This window comes from Syngnathus acus, chromosome 1 (genome assembly GCF_901709675.1).
Source record: "Syngnathus acus chromosome 1, fSynAcu1.2, whole genome shotgun sequence".
Classification (NCBI taxonomy): domain Eukaryota; kingdom Metazoa; phylum Chordata; class Actinopteri; order Syngnathiformes; family Syngnathidae; genus Syngnathus; species Syngnathus acus.
In genome coordinates this window covers 14,048,880-14,063,066 of record NC_051087.1, presented here as the reverse complement: position 1 = coordinate 14,063,066, position 14,187 = coordinate 14,048,880, and the positions used below count along the sequence as shown (strand labels likewise).

The window sequence follows — 14,187 nt, the reverse complement described above, 5'->3', positions numbered from 1 at the left end:
ACACCCTCAACGCCTCGGCTGCGCCTAGAAATTCTGTCCATAAAAGTTATGAACAGAATCGGTGACAAAGGGCCAGGACAAAAACCACACTGCTCCTCCTGAATCCGAGGGTCGCCATCCCGACGGACCCTCCTCTCCAGCACCCCTGAATAGACCTTACCAGGGAGGCTGAGGAGTGTAATTCCCCTGTAATTGGAACACACCCTCCGGTCCCCCTTCTTAAAGAGGGGAACCACCACCCCAGTCTGCCAATCCAGAAACACTGTCCCCGATGTCCATGCGATGTTGTAGAGACGTGTCAGCCATGACAGCCCCACAACATCCAGAGCCTTTAAGAACTCCGGGCGGATCTCATCCACCCTTGGGGCCTTGCCCCTGAGGAGTTTTTTAACTGCCTCAGTGCCCAGAGATTGGAGGGTCCACTTCAGAGTCTCCAGGCCCTGCTTCCACAATGGAAGGAGGGTTGGTAGAATTGAGGAGGTCTTTGAAGTATTCTCCCCACCGACTCACGACGTCCCGAGTCGAGGTCAGCAGCACGCCATCTCCACTGTAAACAGTGTTGACGGTGCACTGCTTCCCCCTCCTGAGACGACGGATGGTGGACCAGAATTTCCTCGAAGCCATCCGGAGATCATTCTCTATGGCCTCGCCAAACTCCTCCCACGAGGAGGCTAGATAATGTTGAGCAAAATGTGTCATGGTTTCTGCTCAACTGTGACAATAGTTGTTTATTTGCAGATTTCACATTGATCATTGAAAAGAAACTGACTGGGAATTGTTGTTAAGATGTGCCATGTGAGTGACTGAGTGACTGACTGATCAGTTGAGAATATATACGCCTTCTCACCCAAAACCGTGTTTTGCACAGACCTTTTTACATAGAGCTCATAAAAAAAAAATTATCTATGCACACCACCGTCGTATCTCGTATGAAGACCCTAGTCACCACTACTTTAACTTAATAAAGTAGGTTTGCCAGGACATAGTGTTTCCTTAGTTTAATCATAGTGATTCTGCATCAAACTTGATAACTGCAACACATCATATTCATCCCAACACAGAGAAATAGTGTGGAATATCCAGAAACTTCACAGACATTTAAGTTTTATGGATCAGCTTCCAGTCAGCATGAGACTCTTTATGCATCTTTACAATCTGGCCCTGCAGCTTAGCACAACCCCAACACTTCCACCAAATAAACTCGTTTCTGAAAGAAAACAATATCCTGGAGGAATTTCAGTCAGGCTTTAGAACATACCACAGCTCTGAAACTGCTCTTACTAAAATAATCAGCGACCTCAGACTAAACTCTGATGAAAACAAGGTGTCGATTCTTATCCTCTTAGACCTACCGTGTTTTCCATGCATAATGCGCAAAATTTAACTAATTTATTGTCCTAAAATCTGGGGTGCGCATTATGCATGGATACAACAATTTTTGAAGAAAATCTCCCTCGAAATAAAACTTGAAATCACACCTTTCTTCTTGTTTGTTGTCAATCGCGCATCGCATTCAGCCATCCTGCCCAACACACTTAGTCGGTAAAATTCATAATTGACGACACATCGTTTGATGCGATGGTGCAATCCTTGACGGTGTGTTATTGTCAAATATTGTTTGTTTTTTAATCTCCATCGCAGACCGGATATCATACGGAGGCCGCCATGACAGTATGCGCAGAACGGATGCGCAAGACACGTCAGCTATATAAAGAGCGAGAGTTCAGTTCTCTACCTATTAGTTTCAATTCACAGTTTAATTAGCAGTTTCAATCAGCAAATAACAAAATGCGTATTACAGGTAATATTTTATTTCACAACACTTTGCCTTGTTCCTTTCTTCTCTGCTGTTCACTTCAAACACGCTCCATACGAACACAATGCTCTCATATCAGACGCTTGCTCGATCACCTGCTCGTTTGCTGTCACAATGTACCCTACACAAATCCGAAACATTTCTTCGCTATCGAGTTTGCTACCGCATGCGCAGTGATACTGACCGGCAGAATAACATCCGGTTGTTCCCAAAGATGATCTTTTTTCTGAAATAATTTTACGTTTACGGACTTAAGTAAGAGTCAAAATTTGGGTGCGTATTATACATGGGTACAGGTTTTTTTCCAGCATCGACATGCCATTTTTTGGGTGCGTATTATGCACGGGGGCGCATTATGCATGGAAAAACACGGTACGTGCAGCGTTTGATACCATTGAGCATGATATCCTAATCAATCGTCTTGAAAGGTTAGTCGGTCTTTCGGACTGTGTGTTAAACTGGTTCAGAACATATACGTATCAAAGGGAGAAAGTTCTATGTCAGTTTAGGAGAGCATGTGTCCAAGACACATGACAGCCGCTATGGGGTTGCACAAGGCAGCTGCCTTGGTCCACTATTATTCTCACTTTACATGCTGCCACTTGGTGACATCATCAGAAAGCACAATGTATATTTCCATAGTTATGCGGATGACACACAATTGTACATATCTGCAGAACCCAATGATGCTACACCTATAAGCTCCATCACCAACTGTCTTCTGGCTATAAATAAATGGATGAGCAACAATTTCTTAAAGTTAAACGAGGATAAAACTGAAATCTTGCTAATCGGCCCTAAAACAAAAAGAGAAATGCTGTTTAATAATTTGGGGAAATTAACTCCCTGGATTAAATCCGAGGTTACAAGTCTTGGTGTTATTTTAGATTCAGATCTAAGCTTCAGGTCCCACATTAACAAGGTGACCAAAACATCACTTTTCCACCTTAGAAATATAGCAAAAGTAAGAGCGTTCATAAATCAAAATGATGCTGAGAAACTGATTCATGCCTTTATTTCAAGCCGGCTTGACTACTGTAATGCACTCTTTACTGGTCTCCCGAAAAAAACCACTGATAGACTTCAGCTCATCCAAAACGCTGCAGCTCGCCTATTAACCAGGACCAAGAAGAGAGAGCACATTAGACCAGTTCTAGCTGCTCTGCACTGGCTTCCTGTAACATTTAGAATTGATTTTAAAGTCCTTCTCCTTATATACAAAGCCCTCAACGGGCAGGGACCAAGCTACATTGCAAACTCTCTTGTTAGCTACATACCTCCAAGAACCCTGCGATCATCTGCTGCTGGTTTATTGGAGGCTCCCAGCAACAGCAGAAAGAAGATCGGTGATGCAGCCTTTGTTAATTACGCCCCCAAACTATGGAACACACTGCCCATAGATATCAGGGAGGCCAGCTCGCTAGATATTTTCAAAACAAAACTTAAAACTCATTTCTTTACCCGAGCATTTAACTAATTACGTTTTGTAAATTTCATTTTAAGCCTAATTTTATCTTTATTTTTATTTTTTACCTTTTCTTAAAGCTTTATTCTTTATTTTATTAAAGCTTGCTCCTATTTTAAACTCACTTTATTAATTGTGTATGCATACATTAATGTTTTGTTTTTATGTATTCATGTTTTTCTTTCATTGTTGTAAAGCGCTTTGAGCTGCATTTCTTGTATGAAAGGTGCTATACAAATAAAGTTTATTATTATTATTATTATTATTATTATGTAGCTTCCACCAAGATGCCAATGCAGTGTGTTAATGAGGCAATTTGTCAAGCTAATGTTATATTTTTCATTATTGTACTCAGCCATCCACCACAATGCAAGAACAAAAGAAAACATATTTCATATGCAAATAAAATACAATATGTAAATTGTAAACCTCTTAGGTCCCTGAAAAAACAAATACTGGGGGTCCTTAGTTTATGGTGGAGGTACTTTTTTTATAGTACCAATGTTCCCCTCATTTGTACATAAATTGGAAGTAATGTAGTCCATAAACCTACGCTTCTTACATCTAAATAGTAATTGCAGAAGAGATAGATAGATAGATAGATAGATAGATAGATAGATAGATAGATAGATAGATAGATAGATAGATAGATAGATAGATAGATAGATAGATAGATAGATAGATAGATAGATAGATAGATAGATAGATAGATAGATAGATAGATAGATAGATAGACACGGGCGGACAGATAGACAGATAAACAGATAGACAATATAAACATTGGACACGACAAAAACGATAACAAAAGAGAAGAAGAGAATAGATCTGATTAGATTAAATAGATAGGTTAATAATAATATTAATAATTGAATAAATCAAATAAATAAATAATAAACAGTATCACTATGAACGCGCCCCTAACCCCCGCAACGAGTTAAAAAGTCTCATGGCATGGGAAAGAAATTAACCCCTCAGCCTTTACGTGGAGCAAGTCGGTGTCAACAGCCTGTCAATGAAATATTCCTCCTCCCAGTAACTGTGCTGTACAGTGGGTGGACGGGGTTGTCTTTGATGGACAGCAGCCTGGCCAACACCCGCTGTTCTGCCACAGAAGCCCGATCAAGTAGCTCTGCGACCCACAACAGAACCCGCCTTCCTCACTAGTTTGTCCAGGCATCCCCCCCTCCCCGCACCCCACCGCAAAGAAGAGGGCGCTCGCCACAACAGATAAAACATCTGCAGCATCACATTGCAGACGTTGAAGGAGGCAAATCGCCTGAGGAAGTGCATTGTCCTTTCTTGCACAAGGCGCCCACATGCACAGACCAGTCAAGTTCGTCGTCCAGCAACACGCCACGATGTTTACAGGTCCATTATCCATGCCCTCAGGTGTGCGCTTACGCCCATCCCCAACATCTTGTCTCTCAGGAGTACAGGCTGCTTGGTGTTAAAAGCGCTGGAGAAATCCAGGAAAGTACCGTATTTTCCGCCCTAAAAGGCGCACCGGGTTATAAGGCGCACCTTCAATGAACGGCCCATTTTAAAACTTTGTCCATATATAAGGCGCACCGGATTATAAGGCGCATAAAATAGAAGCTATACTGCATCAAACTGAGGTTGACTAGGGTTGCGGTATGCATCCACTAGCCAATAACCAACGAGCCCTCTGTAAACAATCGCGTTTCTCAAACGATCTCCTATAAAATGATCAGAACTGACTAAAGTTCGATCTAACGCATTGGTACTACTTACCTATGTTTCCCTTCCATATCGATCCGTAGATTTACTCGAAACATTAACAGAGCAGCCTATTTTGACATGAAATAGCCTGGTACGTATAGCAGCTATCGCAATAGCATTAGCCATCCGCAAAGTCTCACGAGCCTCAGCTCGCAATCTCCCATGAGCCTCAGCAAAGTGTAAACAATCGCGTTTCTCAAACGATCTTCTATAAAATGATCAGAACTGACTAAAGTTCGATCTAACGCATTGGTACTACTTACCTATGTTTCCCTTCCATATCGATCCGTAGATTTACTCGAAACATTAACAGAGCAGCCTATTTTGACATGAAATAGCCTGGTACGTATAGCAGCTATCGCAATAGCATTAGCCATCCGCAAAGTCTCACGAGCCTCAGCTCGCAATCTCCCATGAGCCTCAGCAAAGTGTAAACAATCGCGTTTCTCAAACGATCTCCTATAAAATGATCGGAACTGACTAAAGTTCGATCTAACGCATTGGTACTACTTACCTATGTTTCCCTTCCATATCGATCCGTAGATTTACTCGAAACATTAACAGAGCAGCCTATTTTGACATGAAATAGCCTGGTACGTATAGCAGCCATCGCAATAGCATTAGCCATCCGCAAAGTCTCACGAGCCTCAGTTCGCAATCTCCCATGAGCCTCAGCAAAGTGTAAACAATCGCGTTTCTCAAACGATCTCCTATAAAATGATCGGAACTGACTAAAGTTCGATCTAACGCATTGGTACTACTTACCTATGTTTCCCTTCCATATCGATCCGTAGATTTACTCGAAACATTAACAGAGCAGCCTATTTTGACATGAAATAGCCTGGTACGTATAGCAGCTATCGCAATAGCATTAGCCATCCGCAAAGTCTCACGAGCCTCAGCTCGCAATCTCCCATGAGCCTCAGCAAAGTGTAAACAATCGCGTTTCTCAAACGATCTCCTATAAAATGATCGGAACTGACTAAAGTTCGATCTAACGCATTGGTACTACTTACCTATGTTTCCCTTCCATATCGATCAGTAGATTTACTCGAAACATTAACAGAGCAGCCTATTTGACATGAAATAGCCTCGCGGGTACAACAGCTATTCGGTGACGCCCCCTGACTACAGTTGCCGTAATGCTGGGAAGCGATGCGACCTTGTAATTTACTAGTCGTACTAAAACGTACTGAAACATTTTGGCAGAGCACTGTGTACAACCAGTATGGATCAACAAATTCATCAGTTGATCCATATATAAGGCGCACTGGCCTATAAGGCGCACTGTCGGCTTTTGAGAAAATTTTAGGTTTTTAGGTGCGCCTTTTAGGGCGGAAAATACGGTAATCCTTACAGCCCCTTTTCCCTTGTCCAGGTGACAGAGAGAGAGCAATGCATATATAATGTATAGCATCAGCATCCTCCACCCCCCCCTTCTCCAGATCTTATGATTATTTGTGAAGTGCTGACTGGATTTATTAATTCTACTAAAGCTAAAATTTGAGTTGTACAACATGGTCCACCCTTGACGTGGAAACTGTTACACACTTTTGCTTATGTTGTGCAAATTTGCTTGGTTTGTTGTCCAAACATGCTCCACTAGTATCTGTTTGCAAGATCTTGTAAGACAGACAGACAAACAGACAGACAGTCTGTCAAAGTGAAAAGACCCCTCTGCACTGACTAAACGAGTTTGTAGAGGTGACTTCGAAACCTATTCACACTCATCCCCACCCTGCTTGCTTACAATAAAAAGGCTCTTGCAAGACGGAAAAGTCGGAGTAGCTTTAAGACACGTATGTGTTTCATAAGTTGCGATGGCTTTCCCCGTTTGCAAATGTAAATTGGCCAAACTGTCTCTTGTGGTTCTTGGGAAAGGTAGAAAGGCAGCGGAAATCTCCATCAGTTATTATTGCACACATTGGTGTTCCAAAATAAAGGTAAATGGTCCTTGCGGCTGCCAGAAAGAAGACAAATAATAAAACAAAGAAGAAGAAGCAGGCAAAGAAGAAAACTAGAAATTCAGCAGCTAGGGGGTCTTAAGCGCTCTATAAAAGATGGCGACATGGTCGCGGCTGCAGTTGAACTCAGAGAAGTTCAGGAGCCTCGGTATCCTGAAGGGGAAACTAGCGAGAAACATCTTCGCCATGCAAGGTGCAGAGATTCCCCCAATCCAAGCATGCCTTGGAAAGCAATATGACAACTCCCTCACAGACAGCAACGATTTCGTGAGGACCAAGGCCAAACTGGGCATTCACCGAACCCGTTTTTAGTGAAAAATAAAATGATTTTATTCAAATTCAAGACATTGACGTTTTTTACTGGTGCACAAAATGACCTGTGCATAAACATCACCAAAACTAACATAATGCGTGAACGCACAACAAATTACACACCTGCACATCAATGTGACTTCTGCTGTTGCCTTTGCGAGACCGGTTCAGATATGCGTCATCACAAATTTACACGATAAATCAGGTGTGTTATATATATGTATATATATATATATACTATATATATATATATATATATACATACATATAGGTTCATAGGTGTGATTGCGGGTGTGAATGATTGTTTCTGGTTCAAGGTGTACCAACCAAAGTCTGCTGGGATAGGCTTCAACACGCCCGCAACTCTCATGAGGATAAAGCGGTTCAGAAAATAGTTGGAAGGATGATGCTCGATTTCTGAAGCCATACTTATTGGCATCAGGTCCAGTCGTCCCTCAGAACCACTTTCACCTTTTCTTATCTCTGCGTCTGATCTCATCTCATGGCAGATCTTTAATGCAATCACCTGCATCACCATACATGATCATATGCGAGGTTGCACGAATATTAAGTGCATATTAATGTTTGGAGCAAAACACTTATGTGTGTAAAGTTTCCAATAGTACGAGAGACTGACCTGTACATGTGGTGGCTAACGTCAGTGTTAACTTTCAGTCCCATAAACTATAATTACAAATGAACTATTTTATACACCAAACCTTGGAGGATGTGCCATTTGAAGTGCAATAATGTCGCTATTTCATTAGATTATTATTAGTATTAGTATTTTTAGCAGATAGGGCAATTTGGTGCAATTGTTATTCTAAAAGAGAACGGTGAATTAGCCCATGAAATATTAAATGAGGACAATGTAGGACAACTATGATTACATCTTGAATGAATAGGAAAATGATTCTCGGGGTGATGGGCAGCCATAAAGTGAGACAGTAAATGTCAAGTCTGACATTAATCTTCAGTAGCATTATAGCAACCATATGTACATGTACCTATGACTTTGGCATGATCCATCTTCTTTATCACAATCACTGTCATTTTAGCAGGTGGTGAGGTACCGCACAATTATTTGTTACCATGTTCGACACACTTGATGGAATTATGCTAATTGATGATGATAGTCATTTCCTTGTCTTTGTTCCCATAATGAGCTTCATTATCTTAATTTATTCATAGAAGAAACAACAAAATTGCTTTCACACAGTCGGTCCAGGTTCAGTGCCTCTTGTTTGTAGTCCAATTTCTTTGCATGAAGCTGTATTGAAATCATTGAAAGCAATGTATCATTTGAAAGATGGTTAAAACAGACCTTTGTAAAGTGGAAAAAGTGTTTCAGTGACCTGTAATGTAAAACACAAGTGACTGGGCACCTATTACTGTTGGCCAGATTAGCTGAAAATTGTTCTCAATGAAGAGTATTGTCATGAATAATAGGACTCAAGTAGTCCTACCAATAGTTACTTGAGTACAACTAATCAAGTATTCACTGACAAAAACTACTCAAGCATTGAGCAACTGGTGAGTAGCTTTGCTTCTTGTTTTGCAGGTGAGCAATTCACCAAATTTTGCTGGTCCGTCCTTCATCCTTCAACGCCTCGACAGCTGTCCGTCAACGACAGTCCGTCGTCATTCATAATGTAGAGTGTGTGTGTGTGTGTGTGTGCGTGTGTGTGTGTGTGCGTGCATGCGTGCATGCGTGCGTGCGTGACATATGTATATGCAGCTAAAGTATACATACTGTAAATATGTTTTTAGAACTTTTATTATTATAACAACTTTTTATAGCAAGGTACAAGTGTAAATACTGTAAATATGGTTTTAGAACTCTTATTATTATAATTTTTTGTAACAAGGTACAATACTGTAAATATATTTTTGGAACTCTTATTGTTGTAACAACTATTTTTCAGAAAAAGGTACGTACTGTAATTGTGTGGACACTCCTTGCCTTCAGCTGGTGTGTGGGCAACTTTCGTGCCATAATTCCTCAATTTAGAAGGTTTATTTAGAATTTCTGAATTGTTTTTGTTTTGGGGGAAAAAATCCGCGCTGTACTGAAGCCGTGATAGTCGAACCGCGATGTAGCGAGGGGTTACTGTAATCGCCCGTCCATCCTTGTTATCTTATTTTATTTCTCAAGTCAGCCAGTCCTCCCTCAAGTGTTTCCAACAACAATAATAATCAGTAGACACTATGCCTACAACATTTGTTATTTTTGGGGACACCAACACACAATAGCTACACATCCCATGAGTTTTTGTTTTCATGTTTTACAATGTGCAGGCTTGTCAAATAAAGCAGTTAACTACAGTACCGCCAGACGTTCCCAGCAGACCCTCACAGAACGTTTGGGTCTGCCAGGTCGGACCGGCATCTTCCCCCACCATCGGAGCCAACCCACCACCAGGTGGTGATCAGTTGACAGCTCCGCCCCTCTCTTCGCCCGAGTGTCCAAAACATGCGGCCGCAAATCCGATGACACGACTACAAAGTCGATCATCGAACTGCAGCCTAGGGTGTCCTGGTGCCAAGTGCACACATGGACACCCTTATGTTTGAACATGGCGTTCATTATAGAAAATCCGTGTCGAGCACAGAAGTCCAATAATAGAACACCGCTCGGGTTCAGATCGGGGGGGCCGTTCCTCCCAATCACGCCCTTCCAGGTCTCACTGTCATTGCCCACGTGAGCATTGAAGTCACCCAGTAGAACGATGGAGTCCCCAGAAGGAGCGCTCTCCAGCACTTCCTCCAGGGACTCCAAGAAGGGTGGGTACTCTGAGCTGCCGCTTGGTGCATAGACACAAACAACAGTCAGGACCCGTCCCCCCACCCGAAGGCGGAGGGAGGCTACCCTCTCGTTCACCGGGGTAAACCCCAATGTGCAGGCGCCCAGCCGGGGGGCAATAAGTATACCCACACCTGCTCGACGCCTCTCACCGTGGGCAACTCCAGAGTGGAAGAGAGTCCAGCCCCTCTCGAGAGGGCTTGTACCGGAACCCAAACTGTGCGTGGAGGCAAGTCCGACTATATCTAGTCGGAACTTTTCTGCCTCGCACACCAGCTCGGGCTCCTTTCCAGCCAGAGAGGTGACATTCCATGTCCCAAGAGCCAGCTTCTGCAGCCGGGGATCAGACCGCCAAGGTCCCTGCCTTTGGCCGCCGCCCAGCTTGCACTGCACCCGACCCCTTTGGCCCCTCCCACAGGTGGTGAGCCCATGGGAAGGGGGACCCACGTTTTCTTTTCGGGCTGTGCCCGGCCGGGCCCCATGGGCGAAGGCCCGGCCACCAGACGCTCGCCTTCGAGCCCCGCCTCCAGGCCTGGCTCCAGAGGGGGGCCCCGGTGACCCGCGTCCGGGCGAGGGAAAACGGGATCCATTTATTTTTTTCTTCATAAGGGGCTAATGTGAGCCGTACTTTGTCTGGCCCCTCACCTAGGACCCGTTTGCCATGGGTGACCCTACCAGGGGCATGAAGCCCCAGACAACATGGCTCCTAGGATCATAGGGGCACGCAAACCCCTCCACCACGATAAGGTGACGACTCACGGAGGGGGTCTTGAAAATTAATCAGTAAAATCATAAAATTTATACTATAACAAAATGAAAACCAATGGAGTGATGCCAAAATAGAAGTGATATGATGATCGTTATTTTACAGTGTAAAGCCTCGCTGCTGCATTCCAAACCAGTTGGAAGTGTCTTTTGCTGTTGTATTTTTCCTAGGATATGGAGGAGGATATGTTATACCCGAAGATTTATAAGATAATGAATCAATCATACTATCACAACATGCCATTACAGTCAAAACTTTGCATGTTCCTCTGTCTAATTTTATCGATTGGTTTGACTGCTTTGATGCTAATAGATGCTAATAGATGTATCAAGCTTTCGATATCCCGTTGATGTTATGTGTGCACGTGTTTAGTTGGACGGTAGACAATGTGCACTTGGCAGTACGTGATGTTTTATGTTTCTATTCATGCAGGAACTAAGTAGGCTCCCACCTAATGAGAAGATTGCATGGAGCAGCATATGGTGTGTTGTGCATGGCTCTCTTGACTCCACTAATGGCACTGATCAGTGCTGAGAGAAAGAGCGACGGTAGGTCAGCTTGCGTGGGGTGGAGGATGTGCACAGATATGTTTTTTGCTTGGAAACACAATGCGTCTGTGTGATTCAACTATCTCTCTGGGAGTTCAAAAAAAGGCTACAGGCTTTGCGAATGTAATGCCTTCATTTGAAAGAAAAAAAAACTCACCAGAAAATGGTCAAGCTGTCACAAAGAGTCAGTGTCTCAATTATTTTCTGCCATTACACGTAATAAAACATTCTTGCGAAGCCTTTTTCACTGCAAGTGCATTGTATCACTTTTTTTTTGGGGGGGGGGGCTATCTTGCCCTAACATTTTGCTTTTTATTCGTAGATCATCCATCTAGCCTACACAAGGTACAGGATCAGGAGCCGTATATCACAATTTTGCATCTACTTCACAAAGTGTATTAAGATAACAAAACGGTCATCCATCCAATTTGTAAACCACTTTTCCTCACGAGGGTCATGGGCGTGCTGGAGCCTATCACAGGCCACCGACCGACAACTTGGAGTGTTTGATCCAACAATGTGTGTTTTGTAGTGTGGGAGGAAACACACGCAGGCACAGTACGAACAAGCAAACTCCACTTAAGAAGGCCGAAGCCGGAATCAAACCAACAACCTCTGTGAGGTAGACGCTTTAATCAGTCGACTAGCGTGCCAATGATAACGAAATAATATGGTCAAAACAGTCAACAATCTGTTGTCTAAAGGTCACAATTTGAATTACTGCTCAAAATACTGGTGTGTGCGTGTGTGTGCATTCGCGTGTGCGTGTGTCCATGTGTGCGCGCAAGTGTCTGTAATTTTTAACCTGTTTTAATTCAGCATTTTAGTACAAAATTGTGCTTCCTTTCAAGTTAGCTGCTGAGATGAACACTTTAGAAGACGTAATCATGGATGTTTTTTTTGTTTGTTTTTACACAAATCAGAGACTCACAAAGGACAAATCAAACAGATGTGTCACGGATCGGAGTGTGGAAATGGAGCAGGGCGACCAAGTGCAGCTTGGACCAGGGTTTATTGCAGGAACTCAAAAGACAGACTCGGCAAACTAACATAACTTACTGGCAAAATCAATAACAGGAACCAAACAGAGACGCGAGGCAAAACAGACAGGGTGGCCTTCCATGACAGCAGCAAATGCATGCAGGCAATGCTCCGACAGGGAGTGACACACAAACAGAACTTAAATACAACACAGGTAACAAGAGGCAGGTGAGTATGATTACACTAATCACGGGCACACAGGAAGGGAGGGGCGAGCACACAGACACGATGACAATCTACACACATAACCAAACTGGGGACGAGACATGACAAGATGTGCTCCTCAGAGCTTTGCAGCTAGATAAAATTCGGACTATCCTTAATCGGTTTTGTAATTCTTTTTGTCTGTGTATCTAAATAAATTCTTTATTTCTACTTTCAGCAATGTTTTGGGTCAATTTTCAGCAACTTTGATGCCTTCATAAGCTTTTGACGAATGGCTTTATTGTAAAGATGACAGATCTAATAAAGCCGAATTTGTCACTGCCACGTTGACACATTAGTTTGTGAGTACCTAAAATGTGGGCAGACATCTACCTCTGTCTTACAGATTCTCATTGACACGAACATTAATATAATCCGACTCACAATACAACACGGTGCACAATGTATTATTTAGCATACCTGGAAAATGTCATCTCAAGTTTACGAGTAGCGTGCCAGACAAGCCATAATGTGAGCTATAACTATTGTCATAATGATGTTTTTAATAGGCTCCAACAGTACACATTCACGTGCACGCACACACATGCACACATACCCACACACACCCACACTGAGCTGCATTATGCATGTTAAATTGTGCAATTGCTGCGCTTCATGTTTGTACTACCTCTGTGTCACTGTTGCACGTGATATCAACATATTACACAAGACAGCCATGTACCTCACAAGAACTCAGTTTAGCAAGAACCAAATTCAGTTTGTTTTTCTTGACTTTTTCTGGAAGTCGTAAACTTTATTTTTCCTCTGCCAGATTGCTTTTCCTTAATATGAGGGCCAGGGTGGTCAACATGTGGCTCTTAGGATGGCTCCAGGTAGCTGTAAATCACTCAACTAACATCTTCAGAAGTTACAAAGAGAAATTTCTCCAAAATGTGGTTGCATCTGAGTCTAATACCGTTGTCACACCACAGTTTGACAATGAATATAATATCATTGGAGGAATGCCACTTGCCACACCAGAGACTCACGCTCCACAACCCGAAACCAATTGACCATACTGTATGGACTTGTTTATCTCTACTCACACCATCAACAAGCAATTCTTCTGATTATTTTTTACTTTAAGGCAAAACACATTTTTGACTGAATGACATAAAACGTATGATTAAGCAAATGTTTCATATCGGCTTCAGGGACGGACAAGGGATTCAGCCAGTATGTGTCACAATACATTCAGAACGTGTTTTTTAATGCCCAGTGACAAGTTGAGCGGTTTAGATTATTAATATGGTTTTGAAATGATAAAACTGTGGGTGATTTGAGACAGAATAGTAAGACATTTACTTACTTTATATGCAAGCGTGCAGGCTATTTACAAAACACCGGCAGTGGGTGTGACTTTGACATCTCACACGTTTTTGGTTTTCCGATTGAATTCATTTCAAGTAGAAGATGTCAATCAAAATATACTGGAGAGACAAGTATTGCAGAGAACATAGAGCTAAGGGCCGACTATTTACATCGAAAGAGAAGAACTACATGTTATGGCAGAGGCAGGTAGATCAGC

General features: G+C 42.6%; 2 long non-coding RNA genes across 2 annotated transcripts in view; both read left to right on the top strand.

Annotated features, from left to right (window-relative positions):
• Positions 1-12,491, top strand: part of LOC119125158 — an 18,272-nt gene extending 5,781 nt beyond the window's left edge. The window contains exons 2-3 of the long non-coding RNA XR_005098445.1: positions 7,503-7,506; positions 12,364-12,491. This is a non-coding gene — a long non-coding RNA (uncharacterized LOC119125158). The remainder of the gene's footprint in view (positions 1-7,502; positions 7,507-12,363) is intronic.
• Positions 9,052-9,333, top strand: LOC119125076. Its single transcript, XR_005098437.1, has 2 exons — positions 9,052-9,109; positions 9,229-9,333. It is a non-coding gene; the product is annotated as an uncharacterized LOC119125076 (long non-coding RNA).
• Positions 12,492-14,187: the final 1,696 nt, after the last annotated feature.